This window comes from Serinus canaria, chromosome 6, assembly GCF_022539315.1.
Source record: "Serinus canaria isolate serCan28SL12 chromosome 6, serCan2020, whole genome shotgun sequence".
NCBI classification, from domain to species: domain Eukaryota; kingdom Metazoa; phylum Chordata; class Aves; order Passeriformes; family Fringillidae; genus Serinus; species Serinus canaria.
In genome coordinates, this window is record NC_066320.1 from 30,498,590 (window position 1) to 30,514,537 (window position 15,948).

Consider the following 15,948-nt stretch of genomic DNA (forward strand, 5'->3'; position numbering starts at 1 on the left):
TTGGGTAGTAAAGCACTAAATGCCTACAACTATTTCCCTGCCTCATTCTTCTTAACCCTCAAACATCTTTCAAGTCAGCATTCTCCAGGCAGTTAATATTCTTTCTCCTCTCCCCATCCTTTGCACATAATTTCCTTTCCCTATCTCCTACCATAGTTTTCAGAGGAATTTGCTTTTTCCTCTATGTGTCTCTCTCAGTGAAAGCCATGCCTTTCATCAGCTCCAGTCCCCACTGGAAGATGGCCTCCTCCTCCACTTTGCCAGGTGATTGTGGTACCCACAATTTCACTGGATTGCCTTGGAGAGCAGCCAGTGATCTGCCCAAGAAAGTCTCCACATAAACAGAGATGCATGGAGGTTTAACAGCCCTCATTTGTTAACTGTGTAACCACTTTCACAAGCTGCAGTCCCCAAAAATGGGATGGCAAGGTGATGGTCAAGCAGATAAAGTCCAAAGACAATTTGATACAGGCATGGGGAGTTTCTTAAGGCAAAGTCACAGAAAGGTTTCCCACACACAGACCCAAAGTGTCCTTTTCCCTGCTCCCACAGACCCAGAAACACCCTTTTCTCCTTCATTCATTTCTGTTTTAAATAAAGGGTTGCAGGGAAGCTTGCTTTGCATGAAATCCAGACTTGTATTATTGAATACTCATATGCATATGGATGAATATTCATATATGTATAAACACACAGCCATATTTCAGGGCATGAAGAGAAGGCCTGCTTTTGATTTAGATAGCCAAGCTGAGGTCAGATTCCATTTCTTAAAGGACAGCAAAGGTCGTGTTGGTGATTGCTGGATGAGAAAAACCCAAAACCCCTCATGCTGCTCTCCTGATGCCAACTGAGCAGAGATCCTGCTGGAGATTCCCAGGGCTGCTGAACTCAATGGGTCAGGAAATGTTTTGCACTGTGGGTACAAGTAAAGAGGCCAGCAACTTGATTACAGGGGAGACTTAGTTAAATATTCACTGGGATTCATTATGTGAAAACCACTAGAAAGGAACAAGTTTCTACAGGAAGGGTAGGGCTGTTTTATTCTTGTTTCTGCTGTGAAATGCTCCTGGTGGCTGCTGAGCCCAGCTGCTGTCCTCTAGTGGGAGGAATACAGCAGGTCCGTGAGGATGTGCAGCGATGCTTTTGCTGGTTTTTAATCCTGGTGCTCCTTTAATTTCCCAAAGAGAGCCTTGTAGACCCAGCCCCGTCCCACGGGTGTTCTCCACGGGGGGTTTCATGACAAATAGCCTCTCCCTACCTTTCCCAGCTGGATAGATCCCAAAATTTTGCAGGTCCTTTAAAAAGGGCCATGATGCTGATTGGTAAGAAATGATAAATCTCAAAAATCTCTTAAGAAAGGGAGATTTTATACAGGGCTCCAAATTTTTGCAGGAATATTCAGCCTCCTTATCTGCAAATTAGAGTAGCAACACATCTGAAAGCAACAAATTCAATTTTGGCCAAGAAAAGGGTAGTAAGGAGTGAGGAACTAGAGAAACACTGATCTCAGATTTATAGAAAGCACTAGCTCTAAAAAAAGTTTTTCATGGTATGCAAAGGGTGAAATCCTGTCTTGGCCAGCAATGTAGCTCTGCCTTAAAAACATACAAGGCAATTTCTCTCCTGTAAATTTTATTCCCTGAAGCCTTACATTCAGCAATCTACTTTCTGAGGGGAAAAAAAAAGAAAAGAAAAAAAAAAAAGGCATCAGCAGTCCCGCCCTGCTCCACATGTAGCAACAAGCTCCTGGTTAATTCTAGAAAACAGATAAACTGAAACATTTTAAACAGAAACTGCTGTGATCGCCAGAGTACAACCAAGGGGGGTAGGGGGGGAGGAACAAGCAATGAAAAATTGAGCTAAAAGCAAAGGAGCTGCATTTGTATTTGTGTTCAACAGGAAAAACATCATTTGCAGATAAGAAATAATGCGGGTTTAACCCTGTCCCTGCAAACAAACAGGCAGGAGCAACTACAAGCAATGGGTCTCTTTCCATGCCACAGGGGTGCCCAGGGGTCAAGAGGAGGGACAAAAGGGAAAAGAAGCTGAAGGAGAAAAGGAGGGTGCTCATGTGGTGCTCTCACTAAAATTGTCATGGAGCCAGGACATGATGGGGAAATGAAAGGTTTCTTTGGGGAATACAAAGTTTCTTTTCTTTCTTCATTGCTGCCTTGAATTACCAGGTTTCTGATTGTTTAAGGGGTAAGGAGCAGACCAGGAGTGTTTTCCAGAGGCATGTGAAAAATGGGGTTAACCATTTAACAGCAGCTTGCAAAGATCCCAGAGGAAAATCGTGCTGTGATCCCGTGTGCTTAGGGACAGCCAGCTGCTTTGTACTCCAGGAAAATCTGTCTGGTCATTGGATATGTTGAATGCTGGGTTTAGTACTGAGACTTCCTTTTCTTGGATGCTGAGAAGATCACCAAACTGGCCCAGCAGAAAAAACTTCCTAATGCCATTGCATCCAAAACTCTGACCAATTTGCCACCCGTTTGGAGCCCTTCTGTTAATAGAGCGAATGGTGGGAGAAGGGAATTAACTACACTAGAGGGAAAAACTCTTCCAAGTCCTCATATCCATGTTAGAATCATGGAATGGTTTGAGTTGGAAGAACCTTTAAAGGTCAGCTAGTCCAGCTTCCCCTGACATGGGCACCATCCACTGTCCCAGGTTGCTCCAAACCCTGTCCAGCCTGGCCTTGGACACTTCAGGGATGGGGCAGCCACAGATTTTGTGGGTGCCCTGTGAGTGCTGGGTCATGTCCAGTTTTCCTCCCCCTTTCCAGCCTGCAGCACAGAGCTCCAGCTGCAGGAAGGGATAAGCCCACTGGCCTGATGCTGGAGGAGAGGCAGAAGCCTCCAGGCACTGCAGACCCCACTCCTGGGGGGCTGTGCTGCCTCTCCCCATGGGATCTGTGGGCTGGGAGCTGAATCTCATCACCAGAGCAGTGAGGAGAAGCAGTGCACAGCTGTTTGCATGATACATATCTTGGGAATAAATAAACCTCATCTCCAGTGCTGCTGCTTTCTAAACATCTATAGAGACGTGCATTCACTCCAAACATTCAGAAAATAAACAGAAAGGGAGCTGCTCAGTAAACCCTCCTCCAGCCAAAAGCCAGCCCTGCAAAAGTGTCATCTCTCAACAGAATCCAAAATCTCTTCACACACTGAAATTTGTCTTTTTAAGAAACGCTTTGTCTCCATTTTCTGATGCAGAGACACCTCAGAGGCTCTAGGCTTAGGTTTCCTAAGCCTGATGAATGTTTTTTCACAAATACTGGGAGGCAGAAGGAGGTAAAGAATAGTTAAATGCAGCACAATTGAAAATTAGCTCAAAATGCCTCAAGCTGCAATTCAGATGGATTACAAGATAACCTCAGTAGTTTCAAGAAATTAACAAGAACAGCCCTAAATCAACATAAATACTTGCTCAACCATTTTCATCTCAGGATTAATGTCAGATTTTTTTTTTGTTGTTGCAGTTCTTGTCTCTTGTGACATTAAAACCATTTTCCAGGTTTTATTTTTTGGCAAAGTATTTGTGGTTACTTGGAAAGGGGGGTGAGAATGTTGATGAGGCAGGGGCAGTGGGGTCTCTACCTCCTCTGGAGAGTGGGAATGGAGCTGGGAAGGTGAAGTCTGGTGCTGGTGGGTGCACCTGGGGGATTTGCTGGAGTTTGGAGGGGAGACAGGCAGATGCCTCCTGCCAACCCCTCTTTGGTTTTGCCTGCTGAGTTTTGTCACAAGGCAGCTGTGACCATTTTCACTGCTCTTGAAGGTTTAAGTCCTGGTGGGCCATGCCCACACGACATTCCCACTCACACTCAGCAGCACTGACGGCCTCAGAAGCCCTTTATTCTGGGGTAACTTCTGGAGATCTCTTTATACTCAGAGAAAAGAAAAATCCCCAGAGAGCCACCTGTGGCCTCTGAGATAAATTTCTGCTTTATGGTCGCCCGCAAGCTGGCCTGGAGACACACCCTTGCTTGCTGGAGTACAGATAAGCTTCCAAGGACTTCAAAGGGATTGCTGAAGCAGACTGCAGTGGATTTCTGCAGAAATGTAATGCACAGCATGTGTCTGAGGGGATGGAGAAGAGCTGGGGTGGTTTAGATTAGATAGCACTATTTGGCTTTCGAGGGACTTGAGGAAGTGAAAGACACGTAATTGTCTTTTAGAGTGGAATATTTGACTTCAGCTCACCCAACATTGCAGAAGAGCTTGTAGATAAGCAGGAGAAATTATTTCCTTGTGAGTACTGGGTACCACTTCCATATGCAAATATCCCTTAGAGCAGTTTTCCATCCAGGGTGTCATTGTGCTGGGGTAAGGCTCAGTTATAAACCTGTCCAGTCCTAGAAATTTATAATTGAATTTATTATTGTTACAGAGCACCCCAGGGCCACATCTTCTTTTATTCTTTCTAGAATTACAGAGTCCTAAAATATTTGGGTTGGAAGGGACATTAAAGATAATTTCATTCCAACCCCCAGCCATGGGAAGGGACAGCTTCCACCAGACCAGGTTGCTCCAACCCCAACCAACCTGGCCTTGAACACTTCCAGGGATGGGGCAGCTTCTCTGGGCTACCTGGGCCAGTGTTTCACACACTCATTGAAAAAAAAAAATCCTTATATCAACCTTCTTTTAGTTTGAAACCACCCCCTCTTATTTGATCACAACCAGCCCTGCTAAAAAGCTCATTCCCAACCATTCTGGGCCATTGCACATTGCCTCATCTACTGCAAGGTTTCTGATGGTATTTATTCATTGTTTGGTTCCAGCTCTGCTCTGTGAATACACATAGGCAGGATTTTACATATCTGTCAGGAGATTGAGGTCTGCTCTCAATGTTTTTTCTTTCTATTTAGAGTCAATAATATCTTTCAAGAGTTAAACAGTAGGATGAGTTTCTTCTCAAGGTACGCCCAAATAACCGATAGCCAACTTTACTCAGCTCCTCCTTAGGTGAATATTCCCTATTTGATATCCAGATTTATTTTCCTTGAAGAAATGTGCCAGACCATGCCAACAACATGAAAAATCGCTGTGAATTTGTCAGCAAGAACATTTGCTCTGGAGTGAGTATGAGCTGGAAGAGCAGAGCCAGAGTCAAGGCTGAAACTGAAGATTAACTGTTTGTTCCATTAAATAATTTACTGGCCAAACACAAAGCAGTGTAAAGTGTGTGTGTCTCAGTCCAATAAAGAAACACCTGCCCAGGAAAATTTACCTGCATGCAGTCCTCAATTGCAGGCTTTGAAATTCCTTGTATAAATCTCACCTCCTTGCCTATCCTGAGGGTTTTATTCCCACTCTCCTGGTGAGCTACAATCTTCAAATGCTACCCTGTGCATCTCTGCTGAGGAAAGCCACAAAGGCAGAGGAACTTAAGAACTTTCACAGCTGCCAGCTCACAACCCACCAGGGCTTTTCAGGTCTCTGCCTCACCATTAGTAAAGAGAACCTCTGTAAGGAAGATTTTTCTGCCTATTTTCAGTAAACACAGGGAGATAAACATATGCAGTTTTTGCCAAAACACTCTCCAGCAAAGTACTGGTTTTGCTTCAAAAAGTAAAATTCTTGCTGGTAAATAAATTTGTTTCTCCAAAGTGAGCAACTTTCTAAATGAAAGCATGAGTTTTTCTGTTCATTTCAATAACTACTGGGCAGTAAGGTTGAAAAAGCAATAATTTGTGAAGCTGTGTTGTACACAATGAAGAATAATTTAGCACTGGCAAAAGGATGGATCCTGGCTTTAGCATGCTGACAAATGAAAGAATAATTTTCCAGTATTTAATCCCTTGGATATTGCCTGCTTTTCACATGAGGCAAATTGGTATTTCAGTTCTCCTCTAACCCTGCTTTGCTCACAGGTTAAAAAAATAACATTTATTAGAGTGAGCTCCTAAAGCACAAGAGAGGGAGTCTGACTGATGTCATTTTGGGGACATGGTCCGAAGGTTCATCAAACCCACTGACTTAATAAATCTAAGTGTAAAATCATGGCAAATACTGGAGTCACTACGTCTGTGTCCCCCAAAACACTTTCTTGTTTACCTACTAATTCCAGAGTATTAAGAGAAGACTCATTATTCACAGACAACGTAATTATGTTTGGCATTCCCTGTAGACATTCATTCACCACCATTACAGAGACAGAGAAAAGTCAAGCAGACCTCACATACAGGCCTTTATCTTCATTTTCCTTCAAGGTCCTTGTACAGGAACAGCTGAAACCAGTACAAAGGTTCATCTAGATCATGGGCACTGGAACAATTTAATAGATTTATGCAATGCTGGAAGAGTTTGTAGGGTACTCTTGGGTTGTAGGGATGGTTTCTATAAGATTGTTTCAAAGGTCCTCTTCTTACTTGCCTTTTTTTCCCCTTCTCATCACAAGCCTGTTGCTGATGTTCAGCACTGCTGTGGTGACAGCCCTGGCAACTCCTGCCAGCCCAGGTATTCCCAGTGATGTAGAAATTTTCCATGCCCATACCCTCCCCAGCTCATCTGCAGAGGCTCAGGAGCCTCTTGGGCAGGTAGCAGTGGCTTGGATGTCACTGCAGTTCAGCCACAGCTCCTCCACAAGAGGCCAGGAGGAGGAGGAGAAATCCTGCTCCAGCCAGGGAGGTCTGTGCCCTGCCCACCATAGGGGCTTTTGTAAAATTCCCTTCTATGCTAAGAGAAGAGAAGAAAAATATACTTAGCAACTCCAAAAGTCACTACTACCACTGTATTTTGCATTCCTTAAATATCTAAGCACACAAGGTTTGTTTTTGCAGGAAAATGAGTAGAAAGAGGGCTGCTGTGCAGTTCATTGCTTGGCCTGGGGTATTTTCTGATGAATTATCCCTTAGCACTGGTGTTCCATCAGGCAAGCAATAACCCATTCCCCAGGACAAGAAAAGTATCAGGAGGCTCTCTAAAGGTGAGACAATTCCCTTTAAGCCAAGTCATATTTAATGTCAGGGAGAAGTTATTGGAGGAATAGATACAGAAGTAAAAGCACATCACAGAAAAATTCAGAAAATGCCATTTGTTCTCACTTTTCCCCCACTTCTTCATGCAGGAAAGATTGAGTTAAGACTTAAAGCATGAAGGTAAGCAATGCTTTAGTACAGTATTTAAAACATTTTATTTCACTCAAGTGGAGACTTGCAGCATCTCGACTGAACTCCTGCATTGCCTGGGTCAGGCACTTGCTACCAGAACCTCCAGCATTAAGACCATAACTTCTGGTTGAACCAGATTGTTTAGAAAAAAAAATAACCCCATCTTAATTTAAGTTTTCAAAGAGAGAATTCGTCATATCCCTAGGCAAATTGTTTCAGATATTAAATTCTCCAGTGGCCAAGAATGCACACCTTATTATTGGTCTGAATTCTTCAGCTTCAGCTTTCAGCCACAAAACCTCATTATAATTTTGCTTCATTAAAGAGCCCATTCCCCACACCAGAACCCTTTGGCACTAATGGTTTGTCACACAGAGAAGCATGGGGTGATGCACATTCTGTCAGGGAGAGACTGCACTCAATAGCCAGTAAACTCTGCAAATTTGCTACATTTACAGGAATTTCCTGAGTAACCTAAATCAATGCCAGTTATCCAGTCTTTTATTTAGGCCAATTAAACATTTGAAAAAAAAATAAATAAAGCATGGTCGGTTGTGCTTTCAGCATGCACCGACAGCAGGGACAGCACTGCATCAAACATCATTAAAATTAGATATTCATGGAAAAGTTTACGTGGGGTATCGATATTTTTCACCCAGAGGATGGTTGAGCCCTGGAACAGGAGCAGTGGTTGGAGCACCAAGCCTGACAGAGCTCAGGAAGTGTTTGGACAATACTCTTGGGCACAGGACGGGATAGCTGGGCTGTCCTGCACAGCACCAGGAGTTGACGGTCCTGATGGATCCCTTCCAACTCAGCCCACTCTGTGACTCCACAAAACAACAATATCAACACAAACCTGAAGCACCACAGCTGTGCTGTCCCCACAACCCCAAAGTACAAAAAGCCCTGAGCTGCAGCGTCACAAACCAGCAGGAGCACGCAGCGCCAGTGGGCCGCTCCTGTGCCTGCCTGCACCTCACAGCTCAGGGAATTTCTGTTGTGTTTGGCTCGGGAGGTTTGAAGGCAAACAATGCAGCACCTGATTGTTATTTTCCACTGGCCTTTGGGAGGCTGCAGAAGGAGCAGCGGGGTGAGGCCAAGCCGCGCCGGGAGCGCCGCCATGGCTGCAGCGTGCTGCAGCTTGACGGCTCCGGCGCGTGGGCCCCGCTCCTCCTCACAGGCTGGCTGGCAGCTCCAAGCCATGGCAGAGCACAAAGTTAACTCCCTGCCTGCCTCCCAGAGCACCACACGGGCTGGAAGGATGGCCTGCACCACAATGGTGCTGCTGCCTCGCTCCTTCCCCTAACGAGGCTCAAACAGGCCTCAGAGGGCTGTGGGGGCTGACGGTCGCTTCACCAGGTGAAGGAGGACACAGGTGAAAGAGAAAAGCCCCTGGGAACAGCAATAGCTCTGGGTTTCCACATGGTGTTTGTTCCACATGAACGTGTTTGGAGGCGATGGTTTCTGCTGTGGTCAGTGGTGGTGGCGTTGCAGCTGCCATCGGTGTTCCCAGAGGAAGCTCTGCTCCAAAGCAGGCCCTCCTCCGTGCTGAGGGCACATCTTCAAGGAATTAAACTGTGCTGGCAAACAGCAGCTGCGTGACAACACACCCAATCTGCACCTTCATGGATGGCTCAGTCAATGAGGTACTGGGGGCTCTTGGTGATAAACATCCCATTAGCTATGAGTCTTATAAGCCCAGCGATTTTGCAGAAGGCACAATCTATTTTCTCACTCAACTTTTTATTATTAAGATGTGTTTTGGCTCAGAGACATTCCCAGCTTCAAGAATTCTGCTGGTTTTGGGTATTTTTTTCATTTTACAAAGGCATGTAGTGACAAGACGAGGGAATGGCTTCAAATTGACAGAGGGCAGGTTTAGATGAGATATTAGGAAGAAATTATTTACTGTGAAGTTGGCGAGGCCCTGGTACAGGGTGCCCAGAGAAGCTGTGGCTGCCCCATCCCTGAGTTCCAGGCCAGGCTGCACAGGGCTTGGAGTAACCTGGGACAGTAGAAGGTGTCCCTGCCCCAGGCAGGGGGTGGAATGGGATGAGCTTTAAGGTCCATTCCAACCCAAACCATTCTGTGATTCTATGACCAGTAGATTTTAAAGAAATCTGGTTTTTGGTCTTCACCCAACTTTTGAGCAGAGGAATGGGCATTTCCAGCAACTCTTTCAGCAGAGAGCCAGAAAGGAATTCTTAGGGAAGCTGGAAGTGTATCTCAAACTGACAGGACATCAACATAGAGTTGAACAAGAGAGTTCCCAGACACTGAGAGTTGGGTTATTAGATAATTAGCTTAAATAGTAATATTAGATAGTAGATCAATATTAGATATTTTCATTAATATTCTTGGCTCAGGAAACAGAAGCACGTTGAGTTTTGTTGATAGCATAAGACTGGAAAGGACTGTCAAACACAGGGAGATGGGAATGTCTATTCAGGGAGAATGGGATCAGATCAGACAATAATACAAAGACTGAATTCACTGGCACAATGAATAGAGTTGTGCTGGTCAGGATTAACAGTGACAGTTATGCCAAACTTTACCAGCTGGCAATGACAAGAAAATGTAGAACCCATGGAAGTTAGAAAGTTTTGAGCTATTGAGAGGGATTCTAGAATAACTTTCTAGATAGTAGTGAGGGCAAATTCCTGCCTAACCTTAGGCTGACAGTGATACACAGAGGACTACATAAGGTTATGATGAGCTGATGATGGGGTTCAACATCCCAGGTAGGAGCAGGAACTTCAAACTGAAGCTGTTCCTGTCTGCTCTACAAATCAGTGGGTGCTTTGCTAATTAAACCCTTTTTGTGATTACTATCTCCACTTCCATTTACACTTTTTAGGGTCACACTATAATCAAGCTGAACACCATGTCTCCATATATACATTTCTTTGCAAAATATTCATTCAGAAATGTTCAAAGCAGGCCTGGCTCCAGACTGTGGCCTTTTCTTACCTGACAGCAAAGATCTTCCTCACCCTCAGCAACTGACTGAGGAAACATTTGTCTACAAACAGGTAATTTGGGGTGATGATAGCCTTTGTGTATACAAAACACTGCTGCATTAAACACATCACACACTTCAGAGGGAAAAGGCAAAGGACATCAGGTCAGCAGCTTCTGAAGTTTCTGCAGCACAGCTGGATGAAAGTAAGAGCCACACTTAGCAAGGGGGGTGATACTGAGTCAACCCAATAACACTAAGAGTAGAGCTGGGGTGTAGGTAAAGACAGGAATATATTCAATTCTCAGCAATTTGCACTCACTACATGAAGGCTCTATTTCTCCTCTGAGCAGTAAGATGTTTCCAGCAAAACCTGGGTTAGAAATAGAGATATTTGCAATGCTTTTATTACCATTATAGTTCATCCAAGATGATGTGTCTGGTTTGAAAGTCGCAAAAAAACATATTCTTGTTAAAAATGCTGCCAAGAGGCTAAATGAAAACAGCCCACTGCTGAATCCCATGTTTGCAGCATTACCAGTGGGTTTTTTCAAGGGTGTTTATATAGACAAAGTTTCATTTAACAAGGCAAAAGCCGGAGCTCTCACATACTCCATTATTTCTCTGCAGGTCCTTCTCACCAGGGTTAAGTCTTTACACTACTTCCAAGCAAAGCAGCCAAGAAAAAGAAGAAACAAACGCTACTACTACTGAGCACAGAGGCCTCCTTTGCAAGAAATGTGATTTATGGAATGAAGTTCCTGGCATGTCTGCCGCCGGCTGTCACAACGTGTGCCTAAAATCCAGGGCTGAAATACGATCCCCGCTCCTTCCAAGATGCATTGTGGCTTCTAGCAAGTTCTTCTGGAAGCACAGGCAGCTCTTTGCTCAGGAGCTGGGCTCCTCCTGTATGTTGTTTCTCTGAGAGCTCTTTGGGGGTGAAGACCCTCCTAATTTGCTATGAAGCTGGTGTTGGTGAGCCCTGCTTTGCTGAAAGTTCTGGAAACTTTTCCGTGTAGTTTGGAGAACTGATGGACTTGGAGAGACACAGGGCAAACCCAATCTCTGTGAACTGAACCATGGTGGAGACCTCTTTCCTCATGTTCACAAAATGGCAAGGAAGCAACAGCAGCTTGGGATCTCTCTGGCCTTTGCTGGCCCTGTTAAGGTTGAAAGTATTTTCATTCTCTTTCTTTGGGTTTTCCTTTTCTTCTACATGAAGGAAATGCCTTTTCACCATTAAGCCTTTCCTCAGCTGCTTTTCAAACCCAGAAAATATTTTACCTCTAGCAAATTTTACCCCTTCATCATTTTTCTGCTGTCTTCAAAGCCAGTGAGACAGCAGCATTTTTACCACCACGATCTGCCTCAACTTGCAGCAACAGAAACTCCACCACTGTGAGACCCCTTTTTGCCAGCCTTTTCACAGCCCTTGCTCACAGGTGATCCCATGGGAGACATCCCCCTCTGGGAGTGGAACTGCTGAGAGTGGAGGTCACCAGCTCCTGCTGGACTTCATTAGTGAAAACATTGTAGTTTTGGATAAAACCGTGATTTTGGAGAAATCCCAGCGCGTCAGTCGCACAGTGGAGTTGCTAACATGCATTATCTGCTGATGAACAGGTATTTTCTAGGAGCAGGAACAAACAAACCCACAAAAACTTTCTGCAAAACAAAAGAGCCAACAGAACGAGACAAACCAAGCCTGCCTGACCGTTGACTCTGTGCTTGCTTCAGCAGGTTCTGGCTCTGGCCCCACTTGAGCCACAGAGTTTTGAAATCCATGCGTTTCTTCGTTCTCATCTTTCAGCTTTGCAGTAGACTTTTTTCCCCCCACAAACGTCTCTGAGGCCGTGTGGGATGTGGTCCAGCTCCCATTAAGGTCAGTGGGAGAGCTGCCACTGCTTCCCTGTGGGTCTCAGCCCTATCCCATTGTATTACATTTCTAACTGCAATTGGATACAGATTATTTCAATTTTTTTTTCCTCTCCTAGTGCCCACAATGGGCAAAGTATTTTCCAAACAGAAAAGGTCCCACTGCATGTCCCTAAATCTCTAGAGGTACTGGAAAAATTCTCCTAATTAAATACATTTGACATGCGAGATCATAACTGTTCTCTAATAATTTTTTTAAAGACCTCTCTCATGGAACTTTTCTTAACTCTACAATAGCAGCGATTAAATCCTGATTCTGCTGAAGTTCATGGGAGTTTTTCCTATTAGCTTTCTTGGAGCCATATTGTCTTGCTTCATCTCCATCTTTAACACTACTGGGCCACTACTGAAAATGTTCTGACAGGAACCACCACAGAAATGTCTGGTTTGGGTGACTGAGTTAATCTTCAGAAAAAAGAAAAAAAATCAAGTTTTTCCCAGAGAGCAAAATAATAAATAGTAGATGTTAGTTACACTGTCTGATGTGAAGTGTTAAGGAAAACAACAACTACCAAGTGCCAACCTTGACCTTTTTATGAAGATTTGGAGACAGAAAGTTTAAAGACATCATGGACATCCCAAAGTAGGGATTTCATGAAGGAAACACAAATTTACAGAGTTTGTGAATGAAGAATTCACTCTTTTTTCTATAACAAGCTGACCAGGGGGAAGTTTGGAACTCAGTCTAGTTAGGAAGATCCAAGTGGTACCTGCTAGCAACCAAGAAAAAAACTGACAGTGATTAATATGGGGAAAGATATGGATTTGTTGTTACTGTGCACACATTGCAGTGCCACAGATGAATTTCCTCACACAGCAGTTCTGCTTTGTCACCAGTCAGCTCCTCCTCATCTGGAGTTTTTACTGACTGACAGAGCCTGCTCTGCTTGCAAGGGCTGACCCTAAGAGCAGGTTGTGATTGATGGCAGGTCCCTGCTGCCAGAGCAGCCTCTCCAAGTCACCAACGGCACGCTGGCCTCAAGTTTGCACACAGGCTCATCAGTATTTACTGAGGTCAAGCAGGCTGCATGCATGCTGTATTTACCAAAAAAATATCCATGTTTGGGTGGCATGAACCCAAAGGAGGAACTCTGAAACCGCTTCCTGCTGCTGCTGCTGGAAAAGGGCAGAGCCTGGATGCCTCCTGCTTGGACACATCTTGTGGGAAGGAGCCCTAGCAGGGTTCCAGCAGAACCAGCATGAAGGTGTGTGGGAGAGGCTGCTTTTGCACACTGATTTCTGGTCATACTCACTGCCATTTAGATCAGCCTTTAGGTTAATTAATTGCTGTAGCAAAAGGAGAAAAAAAAATGGTTTGGGCATACTTAGAGAGACATAAAGAATGCAATTAATTAAAAGAGATGCCTGGAGCTGGCACAGCAATATCTAAAGTGATGAACATCACTGGGGATAAGTCTCTTCTCCCAAGTAACAACAACAGGACAAGAAAAAATTGTCTCAAGTTGTGCCAGAGAAGTTTAAATATCAGGAAAAGTTTCTTATCTAAAAGGTGGTCAAACATTGGCACAGGCTGCCCAGGGCAGTGGTGGAGTCATTGTCCCTGGAAGATTTAAATATCTGGACGTGGCACTTGGGGACGTGGGTTAGTGGTGGCCTTGGCCAGGCTCAGTTAATATGGGGCTCACTGGAGGCTTTTTCCAGCCTTAATGATGTTTTCATTCTGGGATTGTCTGATGATGATATTGATGGCAAACAATCAGCCAAATCAGACATCTCCAGAGAATCTGAGAGGGAGAAACACACTTTGTCTTTTTCTTTAACATTTTTAAACCTGGAGAACACTACTTTGAACATCCACAGTGTTTTATCTGTAGCTCTTAGGACAAATACCATTGTTCTTGACCTAAAAAGCAAACCTGGATCCTGAACTCAGTAAAGCTTTCATTGTACATAGTTATTGAACACACGTGTAAGCCCCACTGAAACTAATAACCTCAAAGATATACTCAGTTTATTTGTTCAACAGGGATCAGGGATGTACTTGAAATATTTCCAGAGTTCAAGGAACTGAGCTAAAATCACAGATCTATCTTTTATTCTCATGATTAATACACTCATTAAGAAAATTCTTCATTCTTTCTGTGTCATCTTTTATAACAAAGGCTCCCCACAACAGCTGTAGACAAAATTCCTCTCCTGTTTAAGGGCATCTGAGCCTCAGCATGGGCAATATAAACAGGTTCAGCCACATAAAATAAATAGGGATTTTGCTGGTACTTTTCTCATATCTAAGAAAACCTACGCTAGTTTTTTTTTTTTTTTTGTCGTTGTTGTTTCTTTTAAACATCAAAAACATTTGGCTGCATAAGCAGCCAAGAGTGGTTATATACTTTGTAAATATATTAAAAGTCAGAATAGTTGCTCATGAACATACTGCATGGATTTTACTCGTTTCTCATAATGGAGCCCAGGCTGGCATTGCTTTAGACATTTTAGTGCAGAAGAAATGTCAAGCATGCACTCATCCCCTGACTGAAGTTCAAATCAAACAAACCAGGCTAGACAAGCTAATAACAAGCTTTGTTCACTCCAGAATGGCAGCTATGGAAATATGCCTCATTTTATATATTATTACATGCACAAGCTGAAGAGGCCACTGAAAAAGCAACCAGCATAGTTTTTCTTCTTTAAATAACCAGTTCCAAGCTAGTTATCTAATCAAGAATAATAATTAAAAAGAAAAATCATGTTGTATTTTCAGCATGGATATATTCATAATTCACTTTTCCCTCTCATAAATTATGTAAGGAGATTCATGTAAGGAGACTTTTTTACTGCTAGAAACTGGGAACATACATTGAAACCAGTATTACCAAAATTTGAAAGTCAATTAGAGCCACTTTTGGGGGGTTAATTTATAAAGGCAGTATGACATGCCTTGTTGTTTGCAACTCTAGTGTCAAAATAAAGAGCAAGAACAACTTATAGTTTTCTTCTCATATAAAAATTAACATTCAAACTTGAATTATTTTACAGCTATATTTAAGAGATGGTCTGGAGATGGGAGAACACAGAGAATGCTGCTGCTCAGTCTTCAGGGATGGTTTGCAATTTCCCTTTCCAGGAAGCAAAAGCCCCTTTTTAGCTGGTGTCTGACAGCTTTGCAGGGCTCCTGACTGAAGATGGGAGGAAGGCACATTCTCCACCATGTGCATCCCTCTGCTGTAGAGGAAATAAACTGGAAGCAGCCCTGGCATAACTGGAGATGCCTCCAGAACTGCTCTCTCAAAACCAGCAACCCAGTGCCTTGAAGAAGTATATGCATCAACCTCTTTCCTTCTAAATTCCTACGCCTACATTCCAAATATTTACCCTAGCAAACATTGCCCAGCCTATGGATTCCAGCTGCAATCAGCATCCTGCCTCCCTCTGCCTGGATGGTTTGGAGGCCTTTCCAAAGGCCCCTGGATGCCCAAAGCATCAGACCTGCTTTCCTCCAAAACAGCTTCTTATCACAGCAACACAAAAGGTCACAGTAACAAGTCTGCAGCCTCTCTCAGCAAAGGGAATAAATGTGCAAACAAAGCCATTAGCAGTTTCCAAAATAAACCCCTTTTCTCAGTCACCAGGAGCACAGAGTGCCACATAGGCACTGCACAGAAATGCCTGCTCACGTGGCAGCTGAGCAGCTGTGGGGAGCTGGGAGCCAAAGCAAAGCTCTCCCTTTGACCGCAGAAATGCCGCCCTAATTAATTATTTTGATTCTCTGAGCTTAAAAGCATTAAAGATAAGCACAGGGAGATCAAGAGGAGGGCTTTCACCTGCCAGGCCACTTTGTTGCCCTCTCCAGTTAATACCCACATACGACAGGTGTCACTTTAAAAAAAATGTGAAATTTAAATAGCTGTCCTGGAGGACATACAGAGAAATTACCAGGGAGCCATCTGTGCCACAAAACTTTCAGCAGAGACAC